This window comes from Diceros bicornis, unplaced genomic scaffold (assembly GCF_020826845.1).
Source record: "Diceros bicornis minor isolate mBicDic1 unplaced genomic scaffold, mDicBic1.mat.cur scaffold_77_ctg1, whole genome shotgun sequence".
NCBI classification, from domain to species: Eukaryota; Metazoa; Chordata; class Mammalia; order Perissodactyla; family Rhinocerotidae; genus Diceros; species Diceros bicornis.
This window is the reverse complement of record NW_026691656.1, coordinates 2,282,532-2,305,785: the sequence shown is the minus strand read 5'-3', so window position 1 is coordinate 2,305,785 and position 23,254 is coordinate 2,282,532.

The window sequence follows — 23,254 nt, the reverse complement described above, 5'->3', positions numbered from 1 at the left end:
TATGAATTTTCCCAGTGGCCTCTGACAATACTCTGATATGCAAAGGTATCTTTTCAACATGTATGTTTCATCATCATCCTTACCAAATTAACAAACTCAGGTGCTAATTAATCAACTACTTTTCATATGATTCAGGTTCTCCACGACCAACTCCCTTAAACATCAGGAAATTCTACAACTTCTGCAAGATTAACAATTTTACCTTAGATTGTATTCATCTCATGTGGTTTAAAACATCCAAAAATCGTTGATAAACTGACCCTGCCCACACTAAATCATTGTGAATGATAAAAGATGGTCTCTGCTAAGTGAGGAGGGATTTCAGGTTGAATTTAATTTTATAAGTGGTCAATTTATTACAGTGTATTGTTCTGTTATGTATTTCACTTCTTTTCTTAAAAAAGTGATAGTTGAGTACACTTAGATTAAAATTTGAGAAAATAAGGAACTGTTACACACTGTAAGCTTCAAATGTTTTCAAGCATAAGAGACAATAAGAACTAAAACTACGAAATGGCAGAGGAAATAGAGATAAGAAGATGAAATTGCAAAACTGAACCTATAATAATATCTCAATGGCTAACGTTGTGGTGCCAGGAAGGTGGTGAAGTCAAAGAATTCGTAAAGATGATAATAAACACACTACAAAGAAAAGAGATTGAAATTTTCATAGAGAGAATTTTTACAGTGATATGATAGGTAGAGAACAGGTAAGAGAAGTGGAGTGAGAGACTATCTGCTTCTTAAATTATTTCCACTGTTGATGACAAAAATCCAATTTGCTGAAATCTTTATTCCCCTCTATGACCTTATATTTACCTGCAAAATCGCAGCATTGAATCGATGTCACAGTCCAGCTTTTCCATCCCTGGGGAACAGAGCAATTTATCTCATCTGAAACCTCAACTGCTCAGGCTGTGAAACAAGGCCAGCCATCCATTCTCACAGAGAAGCCAAGTGAAGGTAGGATTTTTGGTTCTGAATTCAGCTAAACATTTCAAAGAATTGTATCTGGCCTTCCTTATCCAGGGCTATCAGTGAAGGGCTGGCTGGCTTTCAGAGAAGAACAATTCACAGTCAGCGGAGATATTTCCTGTTGAGCTCTCTAGAGAAGGCTGTGGGATTTGTCAGTAAGAGTTGATTTCTATGCGGGTTATATATATTTTTTTATTTTATTCAGAGATTTATAAAGAAATTTACATGGTAAGCATTATTATCAACATAAAACGTTGTCTATTCTCTGGTCATTTAAGCAAAATTTTCCTCTCAGGTTCCACCCATGGACAAAGCCCAGGTTTAATCTCCAAGAGTCAGACAGGCACTCTGTGGTCCATGGGAAGCCCTCAAGTTTGCAGCCTGTTTCCTTGTGTGCTGTGCTCGTGTTTAATCTTCCATCTCTTCCGGGTACAACTAGACAGATGCCTATCAAACCATCAAGGGAATTGACATTCGAGAAATGTACTTTTCATTATCTTTAGACTTCTACACTTTTCAAAAAGACTCTCAGCATTTCCAGTAATTTTGCAGCAGTTTACCCAACACTAAGGTTCTCACTCTTAAAAGTTAAAACAATTAATTTTGAAAAAGAAAAAGTGATCTTCGCAATTTTGTACAGAATCTATATAATGGGTGCATCCTTATAAATGGAGGTGATGGTGCTCAGGGCAAGCTACGCCAGGAGGCACCACTCTGGAATGCAGATTATTTCCAGCTGAAGACAATAAAGACTCAGAGAACTCAGGAAGAATATTTGAGTTTCCCCTCCCAAACTGCCTAAAGAATTTAAAACAAAAGATCTGTTTCAGGAAGGAGTTATTATCATGATGGCTGTAAAGATAATGTAGGATAGAGGTTACAACAGGAAAGGCACCAAGCCCCTTTTATCAAAAACTCTATCTCTCCCTGACCACATTATCTATAGATGACCCTGAGAAGAATTATCAGGCAAACCTTTGCATTTCTATCTCCATGTGAGTTGTCTTCTTGCCCTCTGAGGTCCCAGACCACTACCCATCCCCCACACCTTCCTCGTCTTTAGCTACAATACTTAAGTGGGCAGCTTAGACAGAGGGACGAGTTGCTCACTTCTGAGTATCTCCCATGTATACATGTTATTAAACTTGGTTTTATTTTCTCCTGCTAACCTGTCTTGTTAATTATTTGGCCAGCCATAAGAACCTTAAGAAAAGGGAAGAAGCAGATTCTCTCTCTCCCCCAACAGTTTTTGTGCCCAACGTGTGGCTACACTGGCAGGCAAGTTGCATTCTCTGGCTGGAAGAACTGCCTTCTCCCTGGATTACTGCAGATGATGAGATGCGGGAACACCTGATGAAAGCTGGCAAAATGTAAGACTTCTTACCACGTCAGCCTCCCAGAGTCTCTACCTGTGGAGTCCCGTGGAAGGAAGTAGTGAGAATATTTTTCTCTTTCTAAATTTAGATTGGCAGGAGAAAATATTTGGGAAGCTAGTTTCTTGTGCTTTTAGTGACGCTGGTAAATTTGATAGAGTATTCTTGGTTTTGATCTTGATCCATTTTCCTCCCAGAGATAGTCTCTGTTTTTAACTTTGGTCTTTGTCTTTTGTATCATGTGTCATAAGAAGGAAATACCATAAGGTAGGACGCAGGCATAGGCCCTATAAGCCTACTTTCTGGGCTGGCCCCCCAGACTGGTGAGTTTGTGTGTCTCACCAGACTGGCATCTATTTAGACAAACCTTGCTGTGGGTTAATATGCACATGAAGTGAAGGCCATTGCGAAGGGCATCTTGGAAGCCAAAAAGGCTGCAAATTTGGTTGGCACGGGTCGAGCAGTTAAGAGCCATTAGGGCGCTCGCCACTTTCAGGAGACACCGTGACAGGATAATTTGTGTCACAGAACGGGGTAGATGACACAGGTCCCCCGCCAACTGTAAGAAAATGTCCATGCAGTGACGAGGTACTCTGTAAAGCACACAGTCCCCAATCCCGTGGCACCTCCCACCCTAGGTATTATTCTACCAGCAACAGACCTAAGGCATGGCTAAAGCTGTCATTGTGCACATAAGAAAAAAACCAGATGAGGTTTTTCCTTCTGTCTTGTTCTGTGTCCTGAGAAAACTTGGCTTTGTGCCAAGTGTGAATATTCTCCTTGGTCTCCACCTTACGGAAGGTGCATTTATCAGGGTGCCCCTTGGTGGTCAGTCGAGTAGACTGGGGTTCTGAACTGTCTCTTTCTCCGGCTGTGCCAAGCTCTCAGGGGAGTTTGTCATAAAGGTCCCAGTCCATAAGGGCTTTTGTCATTTTAATCTTCGTTTCTTGTTAGTGCTGGAAAAATCCCATTCCAGTATCGCCTGCCCGGTGTCACAGATTAGTGGGTCTGTGACTGGAGGCATCCCACACTATTGTGGGAGAGCAGAGACACCGTTTTCACTACACCATCCTTACCACCTGTGCAACGAAGGTCTTTACTTTCTCTGAATATCTTTGAGAGTGAATTCTGTGGATCATGGGAGCTACATCATCTGCGCCCTCACCAGGGATGCCTCTTGTGTCCATGGTAAAGATTTATTCTAAGCGTGGAAAGTTACTTCCGGGTCTTTCCTTAAAATGTATTATTGGATCGAGTCACTATTGGACTAAATATACAAATGAAGATCCTACTCGTCAATGGCCAGATGACGGATCCTTAGAATTGGGAATACTTCTAAATTGGGGGAAAAAATATGTTTTGAGAGCTCTCACACAATTGTTTAATTGGTACCTAAAAAACAGCCAGACAAAGGAAGAGAAAAATTGAAATAGCCGTAAGACCTTGACTCAAGTTACAACTGAATTGAGAACATGTAAAAGTGTAAGTGTTGATAAGATTATAAAGGTTGGAATGTTTGAGCTAATTTTATATAAAGAGGTTACATCAACTTTGCCTGAGTATGTTTTAAAATGTCTGACTGGGAATGCTTCCCTTGTCCAAATTTAGAAGACCGAGACCTATTGATAAAAATCTTAATGAAAACTATGTCTAAAGGTATAAGAAGTGATGAAATTTACATGAAATTTTGTAGGAGAAAACTGATGTTATTTCTATTACAGAACTGGTTAACAAAAATAGTAATTTAAATGATGGCTAATTTTATCTAATGTCTTATGAAGTCTTATAGACAATCTAAATAATTATTGGGAACAAGTAACTAAATAGTTGTGAAAAAGATGAATATTGGGTGAACTTTAAACAATAATTATGTGTTATGGTGGTTACAGCTTCCAATTTCTTTTTGGTGACATAAAACTTTAGAGTTTTGTTAAATTTTGTGATAAAAATTCATTGAGTATCATCATTTCCTAATAAGATAAGATATTAGACATTGATTGCTAAGCTTACGTTTGTGTACTTTTGGCTTTTCATTACAGGAAAACTAAAAGGTGTTTTGGGTCTATTGGTAAACATGTGTTTTATTAAAAGATTGTACTATAAGGTAACATATTTCTAGAAGTTATGAAGTGTTTATAAATTTTCCAAGCCACAAGATACTAATGTAAAAGAAAGTTTATAATTGTTTACTTAGGTTTTACTTACAAATTGGGGTTTCTAAGAGTTAAAATTTCTAATTAGTATATGTGATTGAAGCTACTAAATATTAAGAAAATTATGTCTGTGTAGAAGGAAAGCAAGATGTATAAAGAAGGAACAAAGAATGGAGATATTTTATTTGATTGATTATGAAAGATAAATTTGTCTTCAAGTACTAGGAGGGAAAAGAAAGACATGGGACAAATTCTGATTGTAAAATGAAAGTTACAGGTTTGTGGAAGAGTAATTCTGGAAAAGGAGTTTTTGTATGGTCAAGTTGGCTAAGATTGAAATGAATTTAATTAAGTAAATGAGTTTTAATATCAGAAGGAAGCTGGTACAAAATTATAATTTGGTCTTCTCTCTTAAAAGGATAATTTTGTTGAACTTTATAAAGAGGTTACAAAAGATTTTTATTTACCTTTGGGTAAGTCTACCTAAAAGAGAGAAAAAAAAACGTTAAAATAATTTTCTGTGTTCAAAAGACTGAGGTCTCTCTATTAAGGTTTTCGGACTGTCAATGCTCTCTTTGTTTTAACGTTTTCTATTTTTGACAAGCTCCCCAAAATTCATATCTTAAATAAAGTCTTTTTTTTTCTTTTTTTCTTTGAGAATTTTCAAAGGGCCCTGGAACTTCTCAAAGAAATTTGCTCTCTTCCTACAAGGGGAAAGATACTAAATTTATTAGGCTTATTCAGTATGTTAAATTACATGGAAAGCATTGTCAGACAAGTGACGATAAGTCTGCTTAGGTGCTATTTTGTGGGCAAATGTTATTGACATAGATGTTTTAAAATTGTATAACATTACTGAAATTCTGATCTGTCCTGATTATCAGTCACAATTCTGGTTATTATTATTTTAAAGTGTTGTATGTCACAAAATTAACCAAATTTCTCTGTCAATTGCCATTTTGAGGTCTTGTTGTTTACAGACTTATTTCTTTGCTCTAATGCTTTTGCAAAATATTTCAACTTCAGAAAAATTCATGGAAAGGACTCTGACATTTACACTGGAGTACAGGTTTCTGACAAACTTTCTGATAATAGAACTGAACTTGGTAAGAAATTACAGAAATCTGATGGAAAGACTGATAACTTCATGAAGCTGCTAACAGAAAGATTGGGATCAAGAATGGATTACTCATGACTGAATGAACTGATAAGGATAATTATAATTTTTATTATTTTTCATTTGAAGTATTGCTGATTTTTTTTTTGTTTTGTTTTGTTTATTGCAGTAACATTGGTTTATCATTGTAAAAATTTCAGGTGTACATCATTGTACTTCTATTTCTGCATGGACTACATCATGTTCACCACCAAAATACTAATTACAACCCATCACCACACACATGTACCGAATTATCCCTTTCACCCTCCTCCCTTCCCCCTTCCCCTCTGGTAACCACCAATCCAATCTCTGTCCCTATGTATTTGTTTATTGTTGTTATTATCTACTACTTAATGAAGGAAATCATACGGTATTTGACCTTCTCCCTCTGACTTATTTCACTTTGCATTATACCCTCAATGTTCATCCATGTTGTCACAAATGGCTGGATTTCGTCGTTTCTTATGGCTGAGTAGTATTCCATTGTGTATATATACCAATTTTTTAATGTTTTATTTTTTTTTAGATTTAAGGAAAACTATTTCTCTTTTCTCCTGAGCTAGCTATGACTTATAACAATTTGGTAAATGATATTTTTGTAAGTAAAATTGGAATATTTATCTTTCTCTCTCTATTTGATCCCTCGAATTTGGAAACTCTTAGTAAGTGAGTATTGTTGTTTTCATGGTGTCGGGAGGAAGAGGAAGAATCACCCTCTGCCCTTTTCCTTAAGGTTCTTATGGCTGGCCAAATAATTAACAAGACAGGTTAGCAGGAGAAAATAATACCAAGTTTAATAACATGTATACATGGGAGAAACTCAGAAATGAGCAACTCGTCCCACTGTCAAAGCTGCTTGCTTAAGTATTGCAGCAAAAGGCGAGGAGTGTGTTGGGGGTGGGTAGTGGCCTGGGACTTCAGAGGGCATGAGGACAATTCTTTTCAGGGTCATCTATAGATAATGTGGTCAGCGAGAGATAGAGTTTTTTGATAAAAGGTGCTTGGTGACCCTCCCATTGTAACATCTATTTTACATTATCATTACAGCCATCATGATAGAAGATCTGTTCTAGGAAGGAGCCACCATGTCAAATTCTTTAGGCAGTTAGTGGGGGAGGTCAAATGTCCTTCAGAGAAAACAATCAAGGTAAAGAGATATATTTCAGGGTGGCCAAATCTTGATCTCCCACAGTCCCGCTTTTGAAACTAAAAGTTTCACAGTCCTTTTGAAACTTAAAGAACTTTCATAGTCCAGATGCTGAGTTGATAGACTGTTTCATCTCACTGAACACATTTCTTAGTCCTGATAATAGATCAGTTCAAGTAAGTTCCTTTTGGAAGGTGCTGATGCAGGTGGGCTTTCAAGGTTACGCCTATATTGTGGAAGCAAACAATCAAGTATTTAATAGAAGCATTTCCATGTAAACAAAAGAAAAACAAGGTTAATGGTTGGAGCAAATTGTAAACCAGTTTCTGAGGTCAGAGGACGCCAGTTAAGATGATTTTTAGATGTCAGCGTCAAAGTATCTTTTGCAGTTTAAAATGTCTCTGATGGTGTCATCATGTCATCTCTTAAGTTTATATCAAGTCCATCAGCTTCAGTCTCTAAGGTTTCAGGAAAAAGGGCAGGTTTAGTTTTCAGTGATTTCAAATGAAAATGATGGAAAAAATCAAAAACGTTAGTTTGGATATCTGTAGCCAGACATTTCAGGAGACTAGAAGAAATCAGGATCCAGTCCAGTCAACAGATATAAAACAAAAACCTCAAAAGAAAATTAACAAAACTAGGATCTAATATCTGCAAATGTATACTATAGTTTTTACTGAAGTATAATTTTTCTCTCTAAAATCACCCTCATTTTTATTGAGATAGCCAAATTAAAACTAACTAGTTTGCAAAATAGCTCTAGTTCCAATAGAGTTGGCCCAATTATTTACATAAGTACAGCAAGAATAGCAATTAATCATATAAGCTCTTTTAAATCTGCTTTGCTGAAACTTTTATAAGGAATCTCAGATTGAACTTCAAAGGCCTCTTGAGGCCAGGAAAGCCAAGCCAAGGATTTTGTCATCAGACTTTGCCTGCAATACCTAGAGATTTGGGTGAATTCCTCTCTTCCGAGGTTCCCCCAAAATATTTTGAGGTTCCTTGTGCCTGCCAGATAAGTGACATTCTTTACTTATCCTGGTAAGTGTTGCTTGGAACATAAGGTACCAGGCCAATATTTCCACGTGGCTTTATTCCATAAAGTCCAATCTTCATTCCTCGAAAGCTGTATGGTTATATCGCAAATATGGTGTTCCAGTCACAACCTTGGTAATATAACCAGTGTTTCCAATTGTGTCCTGCTATAAGGAGAACAGATTCTTATTGAACTTATGCAAATAACTATATTGCCATGAAAACAACAATACTCACTTACTAAGATTTTCTAAATTCGAGGGATCAAGTAGAGAGAAAAAGATAAATATTTCAATTTTACTTGCAAAAGTATCATTTACCAAATGGCTATAAGTCATAGCTAGCTCAGGAGAAAATAGAAAAAGTTTTCCTTAAATCTGAAAAAACAAAACATTAAAAATTCAACAATACTTCAAAGGAAAATCACAAAAATTATAATCATCCTTATCAGTTCATTCAGTCCTGTGTAATCCATTCTTGATCCCAATCTTTTTGTTAGCATCTTCATGAAGTTATCAGTCTGTCCATCACATTTCTGTAATTTCTTACCAAGTTCAGTTTTATGATCAGAAATTTTGTCAGAAACCTGTGTTCCAGTGTAAATGTTAGAGTCCTTTCCATGAATTTTTTCCGAAGTTGAAACATTTTGCAAAAGCGTTAGAGCACAGAAATAAGTCTGTAAACAACAAGACCTCAAAATGGCAATTGACAGAGAAATTTGGTTAATTTTGTGACATACAACATTTTAAAACAATAACAACCAGAATTATCACTGATAACCAGGACAAATCAGAATTTCAGTAATGTTATACAATTTTAAAATGCCTATATCAATAACATTAACCCACAAAATATCACCTAAGCAGGCTTATCATCCCTTGTCTGACAATGCTTTCCATGTAATTTAACATACTGAATAAGCCTAATAAGTTTAGTATCTTTCCCCTTATAGGAAGGGAGCAAATTTTTTTGAGAAGTTCCAGGGCCCTTTGAAAATACTCAAAGAAAAAAAGACTTATATTAAGATATGAATTTTGGTGGAGCTTGTCAAAAATATAAACAATCAATGCAAACAGAGCATTAACAGTCTAAAAAGCCTTAATAGCGAGACCTCAGTCTTTTGAACGTAGGAAATTATTTTAATATTTTTTTTTCTGTCTTTTAGGTAGACTTACTCAAAGGTAAAGAAAAATCTTTTGTAACCTCTTTATCAAGTTTAAGAAAATCATCCTTTTAAGAGAAAGAAGACCACATTTTAATTTTGCACCAGCTTACTTCTGCTATTAAAACTCATTTACTTAATTAAATTCATTTCAATCTTAGCCAACTTGACTATGCATAAAACTCCTTTTCCAGAATTCCCTCCACAAACCTTCTATAGCTTTCTTCTTACATTCAGAATTTGTCCAATGTCTTTCTTTTCCCTCCTAGTGCTTGAGGACAAATTTATCTTTCTTAATCAACCAAACAAAACATTTCTATTCTTTGTACATTTATATATCTTACTTTCCTTGTACACAGACATATTTTTCTTAATTTTTAGTAGCTTCAATCACATATATTAATTAGAAATTTTAACCTTTAGAAACCTTAATTTCTAAGTAAAAACTAAGTAAACAATTATAAACTTTCTTTTACATTAGTATCTTGTGGCTTGGAAAATTTATAAACACTTCATAACTTCTAGAAATATGTTACTTTATAGTACAATCTTTTAATAAAACACGTTTACTAATAGACCCAAAACACCTTTTAGTTTTCCTGTAATGAAAAGCCAAATGTAGACAAACGTACATTTAGCAATCAGTGTCTAATATCTTATCTTATTTGGAAATGATGATACTCAGAGAATTTTTATCATAAGATTTAGCAAAACTCAAGTTTTAAGTCACCAAAAAGAGTTTGGAAGCTGTAACCACCATAACACATAATTATTGTTTAAAGTTCATCCAACATTCATCTTTTTCACAACTATTTAGTTATTTATTCCCAATAATTATTTAGATTGCCTACAAGACTTCATAAGACTTCAGATAAAATTAGCCATCATATAAATTACTATTTTTGTTAACCAGTTCTGTAATAGAAATAACATCAGTTTTCTCCTACAAAATTTCATGTAAATTTCATCACTTCTTATACCTTTAGACATAGTTTTCATTAAGATTTTTATCAATAGGTCTCGGTCTTCTAAATTTGGACAAGGGAAGCATTCCCAGTCAGACATTTTAAAACATACTCAGGCAAAGTTGATGTAACCTCTTTATATAAAATTAGCTCAAACATTCCAATTTTTATAATCTTACCAACACTTACACTTTTACATGTTCTCAAGTCAATTGTAACCTGAGTCAAGTTCTTAAGGCTAGTCAAATTTTTCCCTTCCTTTTTCTGGCCTTAATTCCTAGGTACCAATTAAGAAATTATGTGAGAGCTCTCAAAACATTTTTTTCCCCAATTTAGAAGTTTTTCCAATTCAAAGGATCTGTCGTCTGGTGATTGACGAGTAGGAACTTCATTTGTGTATTTATTCCAATAGTGACTCGAACCAATAAGCCTTTTTAAGAAAAGACCCGGAGGTAACTTTCCACGCTTAGAATAAAACTACCATGGATGCAAGAGGCATCCCTGGTGAGGGCGCAGATGATGTAGCCCCCATGATCCACAGAATTCACTCCCAAAGATATTCAGAAATAGTAAAGACCTTCATTGCACAGGCGGTAAGGATGGTGTCTCCGGTCTCCCACAATAGTGTGGGACGCCTCCAGTCACAGACCCGCTAATCTGTGACACCGGGCAGGTGATACTGGAATGGGATTTTTCCAGCACTAACAAGCAACCAAGGTTAAGACGACAAAAGCCCGTATGGACTGGGCCCTTTATGACAAACTCCCCTGAGAGCTTGGCACAGCCGGACAAAGAGACAGTTCGGAACCCCAGTCTACTCGACTGGCCACCAAGGGTCACCCCGGTAAATGCACCTTCCGTATGGTGGAGACCAAGGAGAATATTCTCACTCGTCACAAAGCCAAGTTTTCAGGACACAGAACAAGACAGAGATTACTCTGGGAGGAAAAGGGATCAAGATAAAAACCAAGAGTACTCTACCAAATTTAAACCAAAAGTCACTAAAAGCACAAGAAACTAGTTTCCCAAATATTTTCTCCTGCCAATCTAAATTTAGAAAGAGAAAAAATTCTCACCATTTCCTTCCGCTGTACTCCGCAGATAGAGATTCCGGGAGGCTGACATGGTAAGAAACCTTACCTTTTGCCGGCTTTCGTCAGACGTTCCCGTATCTCATCATCTGCAGTTGTCCAGGGAGAAGGCAGGTCTTCCAGCCAGAGAAGGCAACTTGCCAGCCAGTGTGGCTCATGGCGACTACGCCAAAACTGTCGGGGGAAGAAAGAGAATCTCCCTCTGCCCTTTTTCTTAAGGTTCTTATGGCTGGCCAAATAATTAACAAGACAGGTTAGCAGGAGAAAATAATACCAAGTTTAATAACATGTATACATGGGAGAAACTCAGAAATGAGCAACTCGTCCCTCTGTCTAAGCTGCTTGCTTAAGTATTGCAGCTAAAGGCGAGGAGCGTGTTGGGGGTGGGTAGTGGCCTGGGACTTCAGAGGGCAGGAGGACAATTCTTTTCAGGGTCATCTATAGATAATGTGGTCAGGGAGAGATAGAGTTTTTTGATAAAAGGTGTTTGGTGCCCCTCTCATTGTAACATCTATTTTACATTATCATTACAGCCATCATGATAGAAGATTTGTTCTAGGAAGGAGCCACCATGTCAAATTCTTTAGGCAGTTAGTGGGGGAGGTCAAATGTCCTTCAAAGAAAACAATCAAGGTAAAGAGATATATTTCAGGGTGGCCAAATCTTGATCTCCCACAGTGGCAATATTGTTATTTGCATAAGTTCAATAAGAATCTGTTCTCCTTATAACAGGACACAATTGGAAACACTGGTTATATTACCAAGGCTGTCACTGGAACATCATATTTGTGATATAACCATACAGCTTTTGAGGAATGAAGATTGGACTTTATGGAAGAAAGCCACGTGGAAATATTGGCCTGGTACCTTATGTTCCAAACTGCATTTACCAGGATAAGTAAAGAATGTCACTTATCTGGCAAGCACAAAGAACCTCGAAATATTTTGAGGGAACCTCGGAAGAGAAGAATTCACCCAAATCTGTAGGTATTACAGGCAATGTCTGTTAACAAAATCCTTGGCTTGGCTTTCCTGGCCTCAAGAGGCTTTTAAAGTTCAATCTGAGATTCCTTATAAAAAGTTCCAGCAAAGCAGATTTAAAGGAGCCTATGTGATCAATTGCTATTCTTGCTGTACTTAGTAAATAATTGGGCCAACTCTATTGGAACTAGACTTATTTTGCAAACTACTTAGTTTTAATTTATCTATCTTTGATAAAAATGAGGGTGATTTTAGAAAGAAAAATTATACTTCAGTAAAAACTATAGTGTACATTTGCGGACATTAAATCCTAGTTTTCTTAATTGTCTTTTAAGGTTTTTGTTTTATATTGTTGACTTGACTGGATCTTGATTTCTTCTAGTCTCCTAAAATATCTGGCTACAGATGTCCAAACTAACGTTTTTCATTTTTTCCATCATTTTCATTTGGAAGCACTGAAAACTAAACCTGCCCTTTTTCCTGAAGCCTTTCAAACTGAAGCTGATGGACTTGATATAAACTTAAAAGATTACCCGCTGACATCATCAGAGACATTTTAAACTGCAAAAGCTGCTTTGACGCTGACATCTGAAAATCTTATCTGGCTGTCCTCTAAACTCAGAAACTGCTTTACAACTTGCTCCTAGCATTAACTTTGTTTTTCTTTTGTTTACATAGAAATGCTTCCATTAAATTCTTGATTGCTTGCTTCCACAATATAGGTGTAACCTTGAGAGCCCACCTGCATCACCACCTTCTAAAATGTACTTAATTGAACTCATCTACTATCAGGACTAAGAAATGTGCTCAGTGAGATGAAAAAAATCTACCAACTCAGCTTCTGGACTATGAAACTTCTTTAATTTTGAAAAGGACTGTGAAACTTCTAGGGAAGTTTCAGAGGAGGCAACTGATGGTGCTCAGGGCAGGCTACCCCAGGAGGCACCACTCTGGTATGCAGATTACTTCGAGCTGAAGACAATAAGGATTCAGAGAACTCAGGAAGAATATTTGAGTTTCCCCTCCCAGACTGCCTAAAGAATTTAAAACAAAAGATCTCTTTCAGGAAGGAGTTATTATCATGATGGCTGTAAAGATAATGTAGGATAGAGGTTACAACAGGAAAGGGACCAAGCCCCTTTTATCAAAAACTCTATCTCTCCCTGACCACATTATCTATAGATGACTCTGAGAAGAGTTGTCAAGCAAACATTTGCATTTCTATCTTCGTGTGAGTTGTCTTCTTGCCCTTTGAGGTCCCAGACCGCTACCCTCCCCCAACACCTTCCTCGCCTTTAACTGCAATACTTAAGCGGGCAGCTTAGACAGAGGGACGAGTTGCTCATTTCTGAGTTTCTCCCATGTATACGTTATTAAACTTGTTATTATTTTCTCCTGCTAACCTGGCTTGTTAATTATTTGACCAACCATAAGAACCTTAAGGGTAACGGCAGAGGGAGATTCTCCCTCTTCACTGAACAACAAGATTATCTGATTCCCAGAAAAAGAAAACTTTACTATAATATTAAGGCTACAACTGTCAAAAAGGAAGCCAAGATACACTCAAGTCAAGCTTTTGCTCAAAAGTTAATTGGCTCCTCTTTGAAACTTTATCATGTTTATTATGTAAGCATGATATAGAGCCTAGAATATAGAAAGTGCTTATTGGTAAGTTAACATTGTGATCATTTATTTTGTAAATATTAGTATGAGAGATGTAATTCATTTTCTAGTATATTCAGATTTTCAAGATCTGCTAAACCTAAAGCCACATTACTGGCAAGTTGGGATACCTCTAGACATCTGAAAAATATGAATCCTAAACAGAAGCATATATATTCTCTATTCATCAGGTTCTAAATTGTAAAACATTCTAAGGTTTTTGAACAAATCAATGGCATTCCAAATTTACAGTAAGGCTGCATGTGCCACACAGGATCCTACAGGAAGAGAAATCCAGATTTTAAATAGAGGAGATTATGCACAAAAATAAAGTATGTTTTCAAGTCTGAAAGGGGATTTCAAGAAAGAAAAGACTCTCAGAACATGTGGTAAGTGGTAAATAACTTACCAATGCTCTCTAAAGGAGAACATATTGTGGACAAAAGAGCTTCACACCAGAGAGCTAAAATGGCATCTCTGGTATCCTTATGATGAAACAGATGCTGAACTACTATTTCCTGAAACTTAAAATGCACCTTGGGCCGGCCCCGTGGCTTAGTGGTTAAGTGCGCATGCTCCGCTACTTGAGGCCTGGGTTCAGATCCCGGGTGCGCAGCGACGCACCGCTTCTCTGGCCATGCTGAGGCTGCATCCCACATACAGCAACTAGAAGGATGTGCAACTATGACATACAACTATCTACTGGGGCATTGGGGGAAAATATAAGGAGGAGGATTGGCAGTGGATGTTAGCTCAGAGCTGGTCTTCGACAGCAAAATGAGGGGGATTAACACGGATGTTAGCTCAGGGCTGATGTTTCTCACATAAAAATAAAAATAAAATTAATCTTATCATCCAAACAAATACCACCTCCTTGACTTGCAGCTTACCTGGACATAGTGATGTGTTGGAATCGTTTTTCTAATTCATTGGTTCTTTTGTTTTGAAGATTTTATTTATTTATTTTTTCCCCCAAAGCCTCAGTAGATAGTTGTGTGTCATAGCTGCACATCCTTCTAGTTGCTGTATGTGGGACTCGGCCTCAGCGTAGCTGGAGAAGCGGTGCCTTGGTACGCGCCCAGGATCCAAACCTGATCCACCAGCAGCGGAGCGTGCGCACTTAACATCCAAGCCACTGGGCCAGCCCCTAATTCATTGGTTCTTAAACTTGATGGGCACCAGAAGCACCTGGAGGCCTTGTTGAAATCCAGATTGCCAGGACCCACCCCAGACTTGCCAGTTCAGCAGGTCTGCAGCAGCACCTGACAATTTGCATTTCAGCCCTGTTCCCAGGTGATGCTGATGCTGCTGGTCCAAGGACTCCACTTTGAGAACCACAGCCTCTTTTAGACCCTGTATATGGTTACCAAATCCATTATTTTATCCTTTGGCTGCTACTTTTACTTTATCACATCAGCACCTTAGCTCCGAATCTCCTCAATGGAAATACATGGAGAGTTTAACAGCTGGTTCTCCTTTCCAGATCAGTTCTCCCTCTTCCTTTCAATACTACATTCTCTTGCCAGGTAACTGGTCCTTAAACATCAGTGCATCATAGATCTTCCTTGCTCAAAAACTCATGACTCTTATGCTGAACACAAGACATTTTAAATTCTCTACTTGGTTCATAAGGTCTTTAATAGCCTTACTTTAATAGTATAATGTGGACACCCTGTTCCGTACCCTGCCTGCTATAAAGGAGTATGTGAGGATTACATAAGATACAGTCAGTTCTCTTTATGCACAGTGTGACATTCTATAAGGTCATTGTGTACACTAAATCAGTGACTATGACCCACTGCTCCTATGGGAAATGCAGTGTTAAGTTCCTGCAAGCCTTAGTCACATTTTCTTCAACTGATCAGTACATTACATTGTTCTCTGTGTGTTCTCTTTAAAGTCACCTTATTTAATATATATTGTTGATATATTAACATTGAACTCACACCAACAGCACTGTAAGTAGTGTCTGATACTAGCTTGTCGAACACACATACTTTCTCCGTAAAGGCACGTCACAGCCTCTTGCCCTGAGGAACACCAGGCAGCATTGCAGCACTACACATGGGAGACATATTAAATTTCAAGGTAACCAACATAATGCACAAAAAGATAAGAAATGAGGCACTAAATAGACTGCAAGAAGGACACTTGTTTACAATGTGGGCTGAAACAAGAGGGTAGAGCAGCAGGTTGTTCCCCCTCAGTTGGGAACGTGCACATCGAGTGAATCAAATTTCTCACCACTTTGTGCATATCTGCAAATGGACATGAAAGCCCTGAGAGTGTTGATTCGGGGGCTGCTGGTACATTTTAGCTAGTGGACAAGTGTGCAACCACGGAATCCACAAATAATGAGGATCAACTATATTATGAAAGCATCTTTTCAAAACCAGAATATTGCTCATGTATAAGAGCAATAATGATAACATAACAGCTAACATTTAAGTGCCTACTATGTGCCAGGAGTTCTTTTAAGTACTTTACATAAGTTAATGCATGTAAATCTCACTAAAACCCTACGAGACAGGAGTTTTCAGTAGCCCCTTTTTATAGATGAGGAAACTAAGGTTCAGAGGGTAAATATTTCCACATGTTCTCCAGTTAGAAGTGGAATAACTGGGATTGATGCTCAGACAAACTAGTCCAAAGCCCACAGCCTCAACCACTATGGTAGGAATGTGAGCGAATTTTCTACCACTCCCTAAAAAGCCCCTTCTGCTCCAGACTGTGTGGTCTCACACATGCTTATTCACTCATCAAACATTTTCTGAGTGCACCAAAGGTGTCAGGTACAGTGTTTAGATACTGGAGGGACAAATAGAATGTCGACGCAAATAATCCATAACCAACCAATACATCAAAATTGAGGCGAGTTTATTATGAGCCAAGCTTTGAGGATCATATAGCCCTGGAGAGTCCTTTCACAAAGAAATGGAGCACTCCAAAGAAGTGGGGTGTACAGCATGGTTATACACCATCAAAGGGCATGTACCACATGTGATTGCAATGTCCCTTTTACAATAGCCACAACCTTGACCTGTCGGCACCTCCATTGATGGAGACAGTGGGTATCAGGTGTGCTGTATCCATGGGTGTGGCTGTTTTCTCAAGTTTGGTGGTCACGGAATGAGCGCAGCAATCAAATCCTAGCCTATGGAGAAATGCTTATCCTTAAGGAAATGCTAATGTGGGGGAAGTTGCATTTACACCTTAAGGGCATTGCTTTTGTCTTTGGGACACGTTAATTGCTTAAAGTGTATATACAATGGATGAACAGAGGCTACAGGCCCCTTTTGGGGGAAAAAAAAAAAAACAAGGTCAGGTCCATTAGTTTTACACCAAATGGCTTCCTCGTATGCTCCAAAGTATCCTGTTGCTTGCCATTTATTTATGAAGAAGAAGAATGGTCTCAGATTTAAGGAGCTCACTGTCTATGAGACAAGAATAAAACAACAGTTATGGAAAAGGAAATACATACAGGGTCCCAGAGTGGGGACATCAAAATGGGTCTCTAGATGGAGACCTCTCAGGAAATGTCTCCAAGAGAAAGGAACATTTGATATGAGTTTAGATCAAGAAATAGGATTTAAGTTGATTAATAAAGGGGGTAGGAGTGCAGAAGAAAAATATATAAAAAGACAGATATAAAGGATGTTAAAGCTTTCAGAAAATGGAGATATTTTTAAGGCTGGAACAAAGCGAACATGTAGGACACAGTGGGTGATGAGGCTAAAGATGAGGACAGCAAGAGAAAGCCTACGTGTCCAGCTCAGGAGTCTGAATGTTCTTTCGGATGCTCTGAGCAGTCATTGAAGGAGTCTAAACAGATATCAGATTTAAGCAAATTTGGATTCTAGAAGGTAACTCTGGAGGCATTGTGAAGGAAAGATTAGAAGAAATTAAGACTGAAGGAAAGGGACCTGTTGGAAGACTAGGCAGCGATCCAGATAAGATGGGTCCTGGCCGGCCCGGTGGCCAAGCTGTTAAGCGTGCGCGGTCCACTGCGGTGGCCTGGGCTTCGCCGGTTAGGATCTCGGGTGCGCACCGATGCACCGCTTGGCATGCCATTCTCTGGCAGCATCCCATACAAATTGGAGGAAGGTGGGCACGGATGTTAGCCCGGGGCCAGTCTTCCTCAGCAAAAAAAGAGGAGGATTGGCAGATGTTAGCACAGGGCTGATCTCCTCACACACACACACACAAAATGATAGTCCTTGGCTCAAGCACAGAGTCTGCAGGTGGAGGAGGCCAGGAGGTGGGAAGCAGTGCTGGGCTCCTGCATGAGGAAACTGAGCTGCCTCTCAGTCACAGGAAGACTGTGCCTGTCATGGCCTCCCCACCCTCATGCCCAAATGCCATGTTCCTTTCTACTTCTGTACCTTTCCTCTCTTCTCCCATCTGAAATCCTCACTCTTTCTTCCCTCCACTTGCTCAAAAGTGGTCCCTTTGAGGACTTGATCTAGTCCACCTCTCCTAAGAAGCTGTCCTTAATTACAATTTCTCGATAACATTCTCATTTTTTTAAGGTTCTGTAATACAACATACACTAAATACCTTGACAGAATCAAATTATATCTTGCAAACAATTTCATGTATGTGGAGGAGCTTGGAACCTTATAATTCTTTATATTTCCTTCGATACCTACCACAAATACCTTGCACATAGAGGTCAATGCATGTCCAGTAAAGTTAAATAGAGTTGAATCACACTTTATAAGCTAAAAACTTTTATGAGTTCAGTTATTCCTTTAGATCAGAAGCTTGAACCATTTGTTTTTCTCCACAGGTCAACAGTGTTGCCCAGCACAAATGAGTTTTAGACCTTCTCAAACTCAATAGAGCAAAGATGGAACTTCATTCCCCTTGCAAGCCTTACTGCCCCAGAGAAAAGCAAAAACATGTGACGTCTAATTCTTTCTTCACATTCTCATCTCAAATTGTAACTGTTTCCGAGTTGCTAATTGGTTTTCATTATTAAAACCGCCAAAAACTTTCTCATTATTTCTTTCTTTCTTTTTTTTGTTTTATGAGAAAGATCAGCCCTGAGCTAACTTACAATGCCAATCCTCCTCTTTTTGCTGAGGAAGATTGGTCCTGGGTTAACAATTGTGCCCATTTTCCTCTACATTATCTGGGATGCTGCCACAACACGGCTCCACAAGCGGTGCATTGGTGTGCACCCGGGATCCGAACCTCTGCACCCGGGGCCGCTGTAGCGGAGCGTGCTCACTTAACCGCTGCACCACGGGGCTGGCCCCTCTCTCTATTTCTAAAGTTAAAATGTCTAAATCTTTCTCTGGGTTAGTTGGAGTTTCCATAAAATGAAAATGTACGTTCCAGAAAAATCCTTAACTTTCCAGAATAATCTTTAATATGGTAAACACCTTGGCAAAAATGTCACTGATTTTCAATATCAGTGCCTCCGCAAGGGTATCCTTGCATTGTCTCCCCTCCCAACCACCTCTCACTTTGGCCCTCCCCAGGCTCATGGGGTCAAACTGTTTACTGAGCACTAGGAGTTATCAGAGTCTGAGGGAGACTTCAAGGATGACTAAGCCATGGTTTCTGACCCCAACCATCATTCTCCATCCCTGCTTTAACCTCTATTTTTCTTACTCTGGTTTCTACTTTAGTTGTTTACTTGTCTTGTGAATTGTTGTTTTGTGGTTTATAATTACGATGTAAATTCATATTACTTGTTGCCTTAGAGTTTAGAAAGAACTTACATTATACAATGTTTTTTTTCCCAGCCCTTTGATGTGTCTAATACCTTTCAATGAAATTCAAGTGGCTTCTTGTTTTTATGTCTCCATCATTATTTAGAATTATGTTCACCCCACACTTTTGAACTGACCAATGCTGCTTTACTCTTTAAACTTTTCTATGACAAGACTCACGTGAGGAATCCCTGAAGCACCGTCAGCTAGGCATCCCCACATTCCTCACATCTGATTCCTTGATTTGTTCCTAACTAAAGATGTTTCTGAAACTAATACTGAATTGTACCAAGTGGTCATTGTATAAAAAGCACTATCACAGATACCTTAAAGAGAACAAATGGAAAAGAATATTCAATTCCTCAGTTAAGTTCACAATCAAATGAGGCATTGAGGGGACCTGGGGGCACTGATCAGAGCAGGAATCCAAGAGAAGAGTTTTAAGTCAATTTCAAATGAGGTTAAAACTGGAATGAGATAGTATTTTACCAGTTATCTGAAATCATAGGCATTTTTTCTGACCTTTGAGAATTTATTTGCATGCAAACTGTACCTGTGGGGTAAGAGAGTGCTGATATTGTTTAATTTCTTTTTATTATTCACCACTTTGTAATAGATGTGGCTACTCACAATTAATAAATATCATAACGTGGAGAGACCCAACTGCCTCTTGTTATCAATTCTTACACAAAGTTAAAGTTTTAAAGATCAAACTTCATTCTAGTTACCTTTCCACTAGTCTATTTATATAAGAAAGATGCTGAGTTTTAGGAAAATACTTCTAAACACAAATTTTATATGTAATTTCAAAAGCAAAAAATGAGTTACAAATTGGGTGGTAACCAATTTTGCTGCTATATATTAAACTTTAACATGGGAGCAGACATTTTTAGAGAATATAATTGATATTTGCCTATTTATATATTGTAGAATGTTAAAGGACTTACAGTTTTAATAGTATTTCAAATACCAGAGAATAAAAAACAGAACTGCTTCAGTTTTATGAAATAGCTTTTTAGACATAGCAGATTTTCAGAGCATATTACTTGATAACAAAACAATCAGTTAGTGAGGTTTAAGCCATGTGGTTTTATTTTAAACTTGCTCATTCCATAGGAGCGTCAATAAAAGCCCTCCAGCAGTAGCTGACGCTCTTTCCTTCTGCCTGAGCACCAGCTGCATTTTCTTCAAGCATCAGACTCTCGAGCAACACCATAGCCCTCAACTCTGTTTAGTTGAGAAAAGGCTTTATGTGTCATGTGTTTTTTCTAGGGGTATGGAGCTCCCAGAATTATTAAGTACAGGGAGAGAGTAAGAATCTGAACACATTCAATAAACTCCAATGTGCTCAGGTGAGAAGACGGGTGCCTGAACTCACATCTGAAGAAGAACTTAGAGGATGCTTTCTGACTCTGCTTCGTGCCTCTGACTAAGCAGTCCTGGACATCCCCGCTACAGCCACAGAATAACACAGGCAGTCTTGATGGACCAGAAGTCCTCCTATGTCCATCATTTGTACAGAGCAAACTGGCTTAAGATCTCTCATTTCTTGCTGCAGTGGTAATTTGCAGAGATACAGAACTGCCATCTAGTGACTAAGAGAGCAGCAAAGTGCTTTACATGAAAAGTGAAATTCTGAGTTTTATAAAACAGAACAGTGAAGAACTAAAGTTGGTAAAGTTGACACAATGTGGCACACGAAATTTATAGCAAACCTGAAAAATGTGTAGGTGAACTAATCAGTTGCTCTCTATGCCTCTAAAACATGTCTTGACATCCTACGCATACATAGTAGAGTTTAAATATAATAGAATAACTTTGGAAACAAACTTCTCATCTCATCTCATCCAATGCTGTTGGCAGGAGCCGGTATTAAATAGCCAGATGGTGAGTACCCATGTTGAAGTACCATTTTTATCACAATGGAGAGAATATGAGGGATAAGCCCAACGGACTGATGTTCAGATCTTCCGTCTTACCCTTGATCAATTTTGTAAACATGGTTTTCTTTATCAGTTAAATATGAATTATAACAGTTACTTTAAAGGATTACTGTAAGAATTGCATAAGGGAATACAGTAAAGGAACTGGCGCACAGTAGATTGATAGTTAATTCTCCTTCCCTGTCTCTCTTCTAAGAAACATACAGAAATAATCTAAGAAGAGAACCCGTGTATAAAGTAAACTTATGACAAAGAGTCAATGGCTCCTGAAGTAAGGGACATCATTGTTGAGTTCTTAACCTCAACTGCCTCCAAATACTGTTAACTCTCAATTAATTTTATGTGTTTTCTGTCTTCCAGACAGTTCACTGGCTACAAGGAAAGGAGAAGTGTGAAATTGAATTTAATTTTACCCTTGAATGGCCTAGCTGTAACAACAGGTGTTTTAAATCACCTAGTTCTTCAGGTTTTCTGCTTATTACTATATATTTTAACATGGTTCACAGCCGGAGGAAATAAGAAAATCATTATAATTTTACATACATGAATATATGTCTTGACTACTACAGCTGGACTCTTAATATATAGAGCAATGTTGTATATGTTTTCTGCTTGTTGATAGTACAGAATACTTTTCTCTAGATTTTCTTTGGCATTATCATAAATAATGAAGAACTCAGTAATATAAGCCCAGGAGAAAAGGGTTTATAAAAATCTAACATACTATCCTAGTCATGCCTCAAAAAAAAAAAAGCTATAAAAATAATGAGAGGATATTTTGAAGGCACTATTTTTCTTAATTATTTCCAACTTTATTTCCCTTTACCTCTTTTCAATCTTTCTCCGTCTTATTCGCTATTGGCTAATCATCTCACAGTAATTAAATCACCCTCAGCTGAGTCCACCATGCCTCTTCAAGTGCCCCAGCCTAATGTCTATCTCAGCTCTGACAAAAAGTAGCTGGGAAAACCTGTTTTGTGGCACTATTCTTAAGAATATCTTTACTCTTGTGCCGGTCCCGTGGCTCAGTGGTTAAGTGTGCGCACTCCGCTGCTGGCGGCCCCGGTTTGGATCCCAGGCGTGCACTGACATGCTGGCTCTCCGGCCATGCTGACATCGCGTCCCAAATACAGCAACTAGAAGGATGTGCAACTATGACATACAACTATCTACTGGGGCTTTGCGGGAAAAATAAATAAATAAATGAAATTATTAAAAAAATGAATATCTTTACTCTTACAATAATAGCTATATTTTTGAAAGGCACCAGTGGATTATAAAATAAAGTACTTGACCAATGTTGTATCCACATTTTCACTCCAGGGGAAACACAACTTTCGTGTGTAATGCAGGGCTGCTGCTTTATTGTTCTCTCCTTTCAAGATATTTTATTACTTGTAAAACATAATAGGATTAATAGTGATATATGAGTAACAATATAAACTTACAAACAGCAAAAAGATACTATTTTAGTGTCATAACTTTATGTACTGTAACAAACAGTAATATTTTCATAGTGTAATATCTTGATTGATCATAATTTTTTCCTGGCTCATTTTTATGCTAATTCATATATTAGATTACCAAATTTATATTTTTATGATCTTTATTTTCAATCAATATAATTGAAGGGACATCAGTTGTTCTTGGTAAGTGAAAGTTCAGAAAAAATTTTTGATAATGTATAAGTTTGAGAAGGATCTTTCTGATTTTTAAAAGAGAAGTCAGGCCTGGCCCTGTGGCTTAGTGGTTAACTGCGCGCGCTCCGCTGCTGGCAGCCCGGGGTTCGGATCCCGGGCACGCACTGACGCACCACTTCTCCGGCCATCCTGAGGCCATGTCCCACATACATCAAGGATGTGCAGCTATGACATACAGCTATCTACTG